The sequence below is a fragment of the Filicampus tigris genome, chromosome 10 (genome assembly GCF_054856515.1).
Source record: "Filicampus tigris isolate MCC_2025a chromosome 10, RoL_Ftig_1.0, whole genome shotgun sequence".
NCBI classification, from domain to species: Eukaryota; Metazoa; Chordata; class Actinopteri; order Syngnathiformes; family Syngnathidae; genus Filicampus; species Filicampus tigris.
The window spans coordinates 22,342,808-22,354,352 of NC_141226.1; the positions used below are offsets into that span (position 1 = coordinate 22,342,808).

Here is an 11,545-nt window from a genome sequence, read left to right on the forward strand (position 1 = left end):
AGGAGACGACTGTAGATAGAAAACTTATCAGTGATGTGTTTTTGTTTTGTTTTTTTTCCCCCGGCACCTTGTAGTTGTTGGCATTTCACTTTGTTCCGTACAAGAGTTGCATTACAATCCTTTCACTAAACCCACGAAAAGGTCGGCAGAGAATCACAAGCAGAGAATTCTTTTCACTTATATTAACTCTCTCTTTCGACTGTTTCTAACTCATTCACTGCCAAGGACATGTCTTTTCACAGTCCAGCCATTCAATACCAGGAACTTATTTATATATTTTTCAAATTATTATTTTTTTCTAACATTAGAGGAAAAGACATGTCATTATTTTGGACGACGTTCATCGTGGCTCAGCTTCAGAAAACAGGTGAGCCGTGATTGGTTCTTACCTGAGCCCTGAGCAACTGTTTAGGAGAATTTTGAGTCGACAAAATGGCCGCCCCCCGAGATAGCTAAAAAAAAAAAAGATGGATTCTGCTGCTCATATTCCACAAATGCAATATTAATCAGAATGCCGTTATCGTAAAGAACATTTTTGTGTTGAGTTCCCCAAAGTGTTGAATTTGAATGTCAACGAATATATTTCAATTCAAGATTGAGCCCGGGTGAAGCCAAAGCGCCTTTTCTTTTTTTCACAGTTGCAAAGACGTGTAGGAAAAAAGATGGCCTCTCGAGTGTTTAACTTTATCTCCTTTCATGCAGCTGCGGTATTTACATTTAAATAACTCAAAGTGGCTCCGTCATGACGTTGGCGCTGACACAATTGCGGCGGCGCGTATTCTCTTAAAACTTAAGTGCAATGTTATGTCTTAGGAAGAGGCGCAGCAGATCTCGGAAGGCAAAAAGGACTAAGCGACAGGGCGTGTATATACGTACGCTGCAGACGTGAGCGTGTGCATGCGCGTGTGTGAATCAAATCAGTCGAGTGCAGTCGCTCGGGTCAAGGCTTTAAATTGGAGAGTTTAATTCAAGCTGAAGGAGCGTCGGAAGGAAAATGTTTCATGCGGTTCGCTCATCATTTCTGCTCTTGTCACATAAATGTAACGGATGCCTCACGCGCAGCTGCGGGATTTTACCTCAAGTCAACACACACACAAATGTGATGGCTGGTAAAAAAAAATAAAAAATCTCTCTCCATATATAGATATATATATATAAACACGAGAAACGACATGTCATAGTAATTATTTCACAGTCTATGTCAATGTACACATCAATTACATATATGGAAGAATATACACGCACACACAAGTGCACACTTAAATGAGACTTGTGGAAAATGGGCTTTTGAATGGCTTACAAATAGTTGAGTGTTTGGAGTGCCTGCCCACCCATTAAATGAGAAATCAGACAAGCAATTAAATTTTGTCCGGGAATGAGCCTTTCTGAACCTTGTGATGTAACAGCGGGGCTAATTTGCATAATACCGCAACTACCCGGAGCGTCTCCAACCATGACTTTATATTTGTGCATTTTCTGCACTGTGAATTTGAAATGTCCTGTTTTGGAATAATAAAGAGATGGGAATTTGGATGGAATGTGCTGTTTTTTCTGATTCATCAATTCATCCCCCCAAAATACTGACAGATTAATCAACTATTAACAATAATCGTTGCTGAGCCGCTCTAAAATTGAAAAATGTTCAACTAATCCACGTGATCGGTATTGACATTGGCAGCATAAAACCCTAATCTGAAAACCCCGAAAGGAAATTCAACGTTTTCTTGCAAATCTGTAGAAGTAATAGTTGAACAAAACAACCCAAACATGTACCGTAACATTGCAGGCGCACAACCTTGACAGAAAGAAAAACATTCTACTCTCTATAACTGAAGTCAAGTGAGCAAATACGCTTCCTTCCACAGGAAAGCAATGTCACCGGCACTCTCTGCCATTACCGGGAGACCAGAGCCTGCTTCCAGTGTGGAGTCAACATAAAACTGGCAGCACCTGTAAAACATCTGTATCTTGAAATTTTAATTGGGCTGCAGACATAGCGGTGGACGGACTGCTCGTTTGTGCCGGTACATAATTCATAATGTTGGTCAAACATATGCTGGGAGCCAAAACGAAGGATTTTATCTTGAAAGGGACAAAACGTGGCCTCGTACATTGGGATTGGGGGCCTCAATAGTAGAGATAGACCGATACGTTTTTTTCAGGACCGATACCGATATCGATTATTAGTAGTCAAGCCGATATTTGGAGCCGATAGTCATTTTCAGTAAAAAGGAAAATATTGGCGTCAAAATCTAAAAAAAAAAAAATATTGCAAACTCTTAATTTTGTTGAAGCGTCTTTAAGCATATGTTTATTGTACAAATTTTCAGATTTGCATAATGCTGAATTCTTAAATTATAAGATTTTTTTTTTTACAATATACAGTACATTTTTGTTATAAAATTCTAACAAAAAGTTTATAAAAATGTAGTTTTCTACACTAAATGAAGTTTCTCCAAAATTTCTAAATGACAAATGTTCACACTTTTAGGTCTTCGTTTTGATTTCAACTTAATTTTAAATTGATTTATTATCGGGCATCAGATTTAAAAAAAAAAAAAAAAAAAAGCTGAGCAAAATGCGTGTTCACGTCAGTGTTCGTTCAAGGTCGCAAATGTTGGCCAAACGGTCGAAAGACATTTGCGAACAGTTTCAGTGTTCTTTCTTGTCGCGAGGAAATTTTGAACATGTTCAAACATGTCCGACGTTCGCCTGAACTTTTCGTGTCGCAAGGGTTCGCCAAACGGCCGGAATTCATTTTGGCGTTACTCGATGGCGCCAGTGTACCTAACCTTGTGGCTCTTCTCTGTGTGTGTGTTTTCGCAGATGTTTTCAGCAGAACCCTCAGGCTTATTGTATGTCCTCAACTCATGTGGAAGATGACATTTTGTCTCATCCGAGCGGGAACAATGCGGATGTAAAAAAAAAAAAAAAAAAAAAAAAAGAGGGAAGAAGAAAAGAAAGAAAAAAAAATAAACGTTTTAAGGTTTATGGCTCATGACTGGAGCTCGAGGAGGAAACATTGTAAGAAAATTGCATAAGGAAAACATTTAACCAAATGCAGATCCCCTCCTCTCTCCCACTCTCTGTCTCTCACCCCCGACCCCCACCTTGAGTTGCTCCTTATCAAAAATGCATCAGTCAGGCTACACCTGATCGTCTGGAGCACATTTTGCTGGAGGCAAGTTCCCCCCCCCCCCCATCCCAAGCCCACAGCATAGCACAACGGGACAGACGGAAGCAATGGAAGGTCGCTAGCTCAAAAATATGTGAAATAAAACACCAGGAAAAAAATTTCGATTTTGTCCAAAGAACACCACGTTGCAGATTATTGAGGTGGGGGAACCAAAAACTATTACCAGGCAGACGTTTTCAAGAAATAACACTTACGATACTGTACGTGACACATATCCATGTAACTCAAGCCATCATCCGTTTTACTTTCCCAGCGAGCGTGCTTGAGAAACGCTTTCGTCCAGCTGACGTGAATCAGACGCTCGGCCGCACGCTGACCTTTTGCTGTTCGTTAGAGCAAGGAGAGGCCGGGGCTCCCCGGTTTACCGGCCGCATCCGTGAATCCCTCGTGCGCTCCCGACAAAATGTCAGTGACAACGGCAGACGACATCAAAAGTAACCAAAGAACGGGGAAGTACAACTGACTGCGGGATGGACATCAACTACATTTTCTTGGTTGACAATCGGGAACATTTACAGTGTGTACGTTTAAACGTACCACGGCGGAGTAGGTTCACATAGTGAGGGAGAAAAAAGACAAGACAAGATTTCAATAATGAGCGGGATGGCGTTAAATGTCGTCACGATGACGTTGAATTTCGTCTTTTTCTCTCCATAGGTGAGCCTAATACGCCGTCATATAACTGGTGCAGGAGAATCTTTGTGAATGTTCTGAACTCCGGTTTCCACCCCATGGGTGTTGTAAAACCATGGACCTAGCTCAACTTCCCATAAATGATTTAATATTTTTTTGTATTAATGATGATAGTAATAACAATAATGATATTTATAGAATCAAATAATACAATATTAAAAATGAAATACCATTTCAACAAATCAGCAAAATGTCATAAAAAATGACAATATGGCCTAAAAAAAAAAAAAAAAAAAAAGATCGATATATATCATCACACAAATATTTCTAATTTGATGATGATTTGGGCTTACAGGTCAGAATGATATTAAAGGGCAAAAACAAACAAATTAGAGGTGTCAAAATTAATTGATTAATGAACAACTAATAGATTAAAATTCATCAATAACAGTTATTATTAGCTAATTTTACTTTGGGTAAAGAATGACAACCATTTTGAAAAAGGCAGGTGAGTACAACATCAATCCCACTCATATGATATTGCTTAACAGTTGTTTAGTTGTTGTTTTTTTTAATCACTAGACAACACCAAAGAAACAAAAACAATTGGGGAAAATGGGTTTGAAATACAGTTTCATGCAAAAATAAAATTGTATTGATTATTTGATTAACCAATGTGATAATCGATAGAATAATCAATTCTAAAAATATTTGGTAGTGGCAGTCTCGAAAATAGGTTATTTTAAAAACACCAGACTAAATGGCCAGTAGTACATTTAACTGGGCCAATTCTGTTCTGTACGGAGTACTGTAACTACAAACGGGGAAAAAAAAAACCCAAAAGAACAGCAATGAGCGGGGGCGGGGCGGGGCGGGCGAGCAGAAGCAGAAGCGCCGAGATGAAAAGAGCCCAAGTGAAGGGGAAACAGAACTTAAGAGAGAACAAAACACATCAGGGCTTTTGGAGCACAACACTTAAATTGCCTCTCAGCCTCAGCCGTCTTGCGGTCTGAAGGAGGTCGGGGCTGTTGAGAAGACATTCGACGGCTGCTCTTCACCCGTCATCGCACGGCGAGAGCCGCAAATTGTTCGGACAAACTTTGGCAAAAATATGCCTCTAAAGTCACACAGACCTACGTTGATTGTTTACTTCCAGATTTATTCAAGTCTCACAAGACTGGCTGGCCTTACAACATTTGCCGAAGACACAAATGACTTCATGTTGCGCAAATTGGCGTCCAACTGAACATTCGGGAAATGATAGATGGGTAATAGAGCCTTCCAAGACTTGAGGAAATGTCACGAGGTTTGCTGGAGTCTCATAAGATTTGCTGACGTCTTCAAATGTCCCTGAAGTCGTAAGAACCGGAGTTCAATAGAACATTTGGGGAAAATACGTCGCACGGAATTGCATTCGTTAACCCTTCTAAGACGTGTGAAAGTCTCACGAGATTTACTGGATGCTGAAGTCTAACGAGATTTGCGGAAGTTTGGAAAAGCCCCGAAGTCGTACAAATGGGAGTTCAACTGAACATTTGGAGAAAAATATGCTTCTAAAAAAAAGATTTGTGGGAGTCGAACCTGACTTGAAGAACTTTCAAATACCCCTAAAGTCATACAAATCGGAGATTAGAGATAGACCGATATGCTTTTTTCAGGGCCGATGCCGATTATTAGTCGTCAAGGAGGCCGATAACCGATATTTGGAGCCGATTTACATTTTCAGTGAAATCGAAAATATTGGCATCAAAATCTAGAGGAAAATGTTTGTTGTAACGTCTTTAAGCATGTTTACTGAACAATGTTTCAGGTTTGCATAATGATGTTTTTTTTAAATCATTATTACAAGATTTTTTTGACAGTATACATAAATTGAATAAAATGTTATAAAATTCTAACAAAAATTTCAGGGAGCACCCAGGATTGTCAGCATGTCTTAAAAAGGATAAAGCAAAACTTAAAACAACAGCTCCATGTAGTTTTCTACAGTTAAACTTTGATAAACTTTCACATATCTTTGTTTTGATTTCCACAGTTTTAAATTGATTTATTATCGGCCAGCAGAGTTTTAAAAAAGGCCGATATTCGCCAAAAAGCCAATTATCTGTGCCGATAATCGACCCGGCCGGTCATCTGTCTATCCCTATTGGAGATCAAATAAAAATCCTGGGAAAGTAAAAATCATCAATAGTAGCAGAGAACTTCAATGATATAACCTTTCCAAATTTGCAGAACTCTCATGAGAAGTCTTGAGAATGAATACCTCCAAAGTCAAATTTCAGGAAAAGTAGGCTTCTTTAGCCGCACGGAACTCCACGAGTAGAACCTTTCAAGAGCGACCTTGAAAGAACCATTTTGCTACTTTTGCCAACACTCGCAAACGTTCGCCCCTCAGTGGAATAGGGGCTATAGTCTCACAAGGTCTGCTGGAGTGATGAATAAACGTCATGTCGTCCAAACTGGAGTTCAATGGAATTTTTGGGGGGGAAAAAAAGAGCCAATAAAGTGGCAGAAAACATCGCTGATTGCACTTTACAAGATTTTTCACGAGATTTGCTCATGAAATTGGTGAAAGTCTCAAAAGCCCCTGAAATCATATGATTTTAAATTCGACCAAAACAGTTCTTGAAAAATATGTCTACTAAGTCAGGGACGTCACTCATTTTGCCTTGAAAGAGTTGCAGAAGACTCCCAAGATTCACAGAAGTATCACATTCCCCAGAAGTCAATCAGAGCTCAACCGCCACACCACAACATGAAAATATAATTCTGTATTGATACAGCACCCCGTCCCCACAAAAAGTGCCATCTGGAGCCCAGACCCCCGCTGATGCGAAGTCTTCGCCTCTGATCCAGCTGCTCATTTGGCAGCAGAGCAAAGGAGTAAATTTATGAAGAGCTTTGACGGAAGGGGAGGAGGACGGCGGTGGGAGGAGTGGCGAAAGACGAACACTCCGGCGCCATTTAAACTACTAGCGTCTTTGCTAGCCTTTCGGGCTTAAGGCCACCGCCGTCCAATTATGTGGCTCCATGGCTGTCCATTTGATCGGCCTTTGTCCTTCGCGCTCCGGACTGAAAGGCCCATGTTTGAAAGGCTGTTTAGCCACTCGAGTGTAAAAACAAGCCGAGTGGTGTTATGCTGAATAGTACAGTAAATGCAAGGAAGGGTAAAAATGGAAATGTATAGCTGGAAGGCGATAAGGATGGCTCAAGAGCATGCTGGCGCATTTTGGCTGCCGCTTCCCTGCCCGATTTTTTTTCTTCGTAGTTTTTTTTAGTGGTTGACTTTCATCAGGATTAACAGCCGTACCGTGGACAAAGGTAGAAGCTAGCCAGGTTTTCACTTGTGTCGCTCAGACTGCTACCCACTCTTTGGTGCCAGCTAGCTAGCTAGCTAGCTCCCTCAGCTAGCGAGCTCCTACTTGACAGCGCCCACCCTGATGGCTCAGGCAGATGACTCTCTGCCATATGCTGTGGTTTGTCCTGCGCCACTTTGGACTCTTCCACCTGCCATTCAGTGGTGAATCCTGTTCCACTTTCTCCCATTCATCTGTCATGGCCGACGTCCAGCTCCTGTGTTGTCTCTTTTCCGGACGTCAGCTTCAGTTGTGGCGTTGCCCTGTACTGTACATCTGGGTGGCTCCTCAGACTGCATTCGTACACTTTCTCCCACGAACGTGTTTCGCTTTGGTGGAAGACTCCCGCTTCGTCGTTCCAACTGAGTCTACCAAAGCGGCATTGTTACTCGTTCACTGTTATCGTTATTGTTTATGTGCTGTATATTAAAGACGGGCATTTTCCTTAATTTTGCCGGTCTGTCATTCGTCATCTAAATTTTGCCTGTCTGTCATTCGTCATCCATCAGCGGCCTGGGTACCCGTCCGTCATTCGTCAATCCGTCATTTTTTCAAGCTGAACCGAATTTTAATCATCAGTTGGTCAGCCTGTCGGTTAGTCCGTCGGTCTACAGTATAAAATCTAACTGAATATTTAATATTTGACATTTTTGGGCCTTACATCTCGTTCAGGTCATTCCTTATGAAAGGATTTAACCTGACATGCAAAAAAAAAAATGTACAAAGCACAATAAAAATATCAGTGATGATGATTGATCAATTTAAGTGGATAAAACAAAAAATACTGAAAATGAAAGGTTTAAAAAAGCAAGAGCCTGTTGATTTCACTTGAATTATTTTTGAAATTTTTACTAGTCCTGTCGGGACCGCGTCAGGGAACTTTGTGTTAGGGATGGACCGATTTTCGTCCGGGCCGATTATCGGCACCGATATTAGACTTTTTGACGAATATCGGCATCTGCCTTTTTTAAAACTCTGCTGGCAGATAATAAATTAAAAACTGGAAATCAAAACAAAGATATGTGAAAGTTTACCATTTCTGTCATTGAAATGAAAATGAAATTTTCATTTACTGTAGAAAACTACATGGAGCTATTGTTTAAGTTTTCATTTATCCTTTTCAAGACATGCTGACGACCCTGGGTGCTCCTGAACTTTTTGCTAGAATTTTATAAGAGATGTATATTGTCAAAAATGTCTTGAAATAAAGCAAAAAAAAAAAATCAACACTATGCAAACTTGACACATTGTTCAATAAACATGCTTAAAGATGTGGCAACAAAGTTAAAATGACATTTTTTAGATTTTGATGCCAATATTTTCTCTCTTACTGAAAATGAATATCGGCTCCAAATATCGGTTATCGGCTACTAATAATCGGTATCGGCCCTGAAAAAAGCATACCGGTCCATCGCTACTTTGGGTGACCCAAAACTTTCACACAGTGTCCTCGGGCCACCGGGACACTGTTACTGTAGAAACCTGATATACGTACTGTAAAAGTATGCCGGCGCACATGCACTTGTACCATATACACGTTATATGACTAATGCCATAGCTCCTCTCAACGGTTATTCATGATAATCAACACCTTGCACACCAGAAATAAAGTGAAAGAGATGAATCCATAAAAAGTTGCAAAATACAGCGCTGAACATTGGAGTGAAGGCTTAAAAAACATTGTGTGGTCCAGTGCAGTCCAGGTTTTTGCAGATAAAAAATGTCCATTGAACCATTTCTAATGCATCACACACACTCAGCTAATTGTGTGTTATTCTTTATATCAGCACCCCGAGAGGCGCGCGCTGACTCCAATCAACTTCGTCTATCAGGCATCAGTGTTTCAGAGCGCTGAAGCTGTGACCTTCCGTCTGTAATTAAACCCCCCCGACGGCACGAGCGCCTCTCCGCTATCTGACGAGCGATAGCGCAGGCGTTGCCGCCCGTGAGCGCCGATATTGCCTCGCCTCGTCTCGCCTCGCCGCGCACGGGAGCATTCAGGTTCATAGGCCAAACCCCCGGCAGCTCGCGTCGCACTGCAACTGACACCATAAAGTCAAGTCCTGACAATCTCTGCTGCAACGCAACATGATTCAACTACTACTTGCGATCCTTCAAATAGTAAGCGCTTTGACTTTATTTTAGTCCCTTTATACTTGCATGACACTTAATGGTGCACAGTGGGAGGTAAATTTGTTCTACAACTAATCCACAAAGTAACAAAAACAGGCCAGGGCATGATTGGTCAGGAAAAAAATGCACTGATAGCAACAACATGCTATACATACATACAACAAGAAAAGTTGTCCATATTAAACTCAGTCACGCATAGCCAACTAGAAATAATCCACGCAGTCAAAAAAAGCACACGGCAAGCACGAGGCATTATGATTAATATTGCGTTTGTGGAATATGAGTTGAGCAGCAAAATCCACTCGTTTTTAGCCATCTCAGGGGGCGGCCATTTTGTCACTTCTGTTGATTGAAAATGACAGCTGCTCAGGGTTCAGGTAACGACCAATCAAGGCTCAGCTTCAGAAAACAGGTCAGCCGTGATTGGTCGTTACCTGAGCCCTGAGCAGCTGTGATGTCACTTTCAACCGACAGAAGTGACAAAATTGCTGCCCCAGAAACGGGTGGATTAACTCTTATTCCACAAACGCAATATTTATCAGAATGCCTTCAACTAGTGGGCTTGCACAGAACATATTCTTGAAAAAAAAATTACGTTTGGGTTGACTTGGCCTGAAATATTATTATTATACGCGCATCCAATAGTTCAGGGACTTACAGCAATGCTCCGGTCCCTCTCTGAAGAGATACTGTGTCAGAAATGAGAGACGCGTCGGATTGCATTAACATCCTCTCTCCCTAGCCTGTGTGGAACTGCCTGCTTGGGTTAAGATTCATGGTGAGGAAGACCTCCACATCCGTGTTACCCCCCCCCCACCACCACCACTACCATCATCTCGATGAGAAACAAGCTGGCTGGACTCCCACAAAACAGACCCCTGGACAAGTCATGATACAGTCCACCCCCCCCCCCCCCCAACACACACGCCTCTATTAAAAGCAAATATTACATTATGCAAAATGATGGAAGCTGCAGAGTGGACTTTTCAAGAGCTGGGAGGCAGCTGTGTTGTGCAGGGGAGGGAGGCTAGCATGGCGGGGTGGAATAGAGACAGTGGAAACAATAAAAGAATGAGCACCTCTCCCCAAAAAAAAAAAAAAAAAAAAAAAATTGAGCTAAATAAAACGCCCGGGAGGCGGGAGGAGACAAAGGGAACGCAGAGATGCTTACCTTGATTTTGTCAGGCGGATACTTGCATCTTTGTGTCTTCTTTGCAGCACATCGTATACGAGAATGTAAAAAAATATGATAAAATATTATGATTATTGTTGTTGCTGTTATTCAGAAGTCAATTTTCCACCGAACACAGTCGGATATGTGCTCGCCAATGATGGAAAAATGAGACCAAAAAATGTGGGAAAATTAAATAAATAAATTTGAAAAAGCACCGTGTTGTTTAGCTAGCGTCGACCGTATCCGCCGTGTCGACGTCGTTCAAGCGAAAAGGAGGCGAGTAGAGAGGCGACGTCCTCATGGTTTTGCCGTCATTTGGTGGAGTTTTTTTTTTTTACAAGGCAACAAAAAAAGAAAGCGAAGGAAAGGAAGGAAGGATGGAGGGATGCTCCTCTTCCTCTCTCCGGCAGGTCCCTCTGCTCCGCTTTCACTCACTACGGAAGCCCGAGAAGACAGCGAGTAAAAAAGAAAATCGCCTTTTGTCTTTTCCTCTCTTTTGTGTTGATTACTTAACAACTCTCGGACCGTGGCTGTAAAGCAATTATACGGTTTGATTTATTTTTAAATGCCCAAAAAGAAATAGAAAGGGTACACTGACAGACAATAATGTTGTAATCATTTGACTCATTTATATTTTACCTGTCATACGGTATTACGTGATATTTTGCAATATAATAAACCTGATATTCAAATATTAAAATAGTTGGTAGAATTCAAGGCAACAAACAAAAGATATGCATATAATACAAGTATATCAATATAAGTAGTAGTAAAACTACTTTTACAGGGAGATATAGATATCTAATGATTACATTATTCATAATTAAAATGTATCAGTTGATTACGTTTTTTTATATATTAAGATTACAGATAATTATTGGACAAATTACCAGACAGACAAACAGCTAGCTAGACAGACAGACAAAAGATGAAGTGAAAATGAAGTCTGTACACCTCTTGTTGAAATGCCACATTTTTGTGATTAAAAAATGTTACAAGGACAAATCCTTTTGAAACATTTTTGATCATTAATGCGATATTACCTGTACAACT

General features: G+C 40.8%; 1 protein-coding gene across 3 annotated transcripts in view; it reads right to left on the bottom strand.

Moving 5' to 3' along the window:
* Positions 1-10,955, bottom strand: part of b4galt2 (UDP-Gal:betaGlcNAc beta 1,4- galactosyltransferase, polypeptide 2) — a 64,323-nt gene extending 53,368 nt beyond the window's left edge. The window contains exons 1-2 of one of the 3 annotated variants that reach the window (XM_086043654.1): positions 10,708-10,955; positions 10,490-10,525 (exon numbers count right to left, since the gene is read on the bottom strand). The gene's annotated coding sequence lies outside the window, so the exon portion shown is untranslated. Of the gene's footprint in view, positions 1-9,976; positions 10,083-10,489; positions 10,529-10,707 lie in introns of those variants that run through there. The other 2 variants (XM_086043653.1, XM_086043655.1) reach the window with 2 other exon arrangements.
* Between the last annotated feature and the right edge of the window lie 590 nt (positions 10,956-11,545).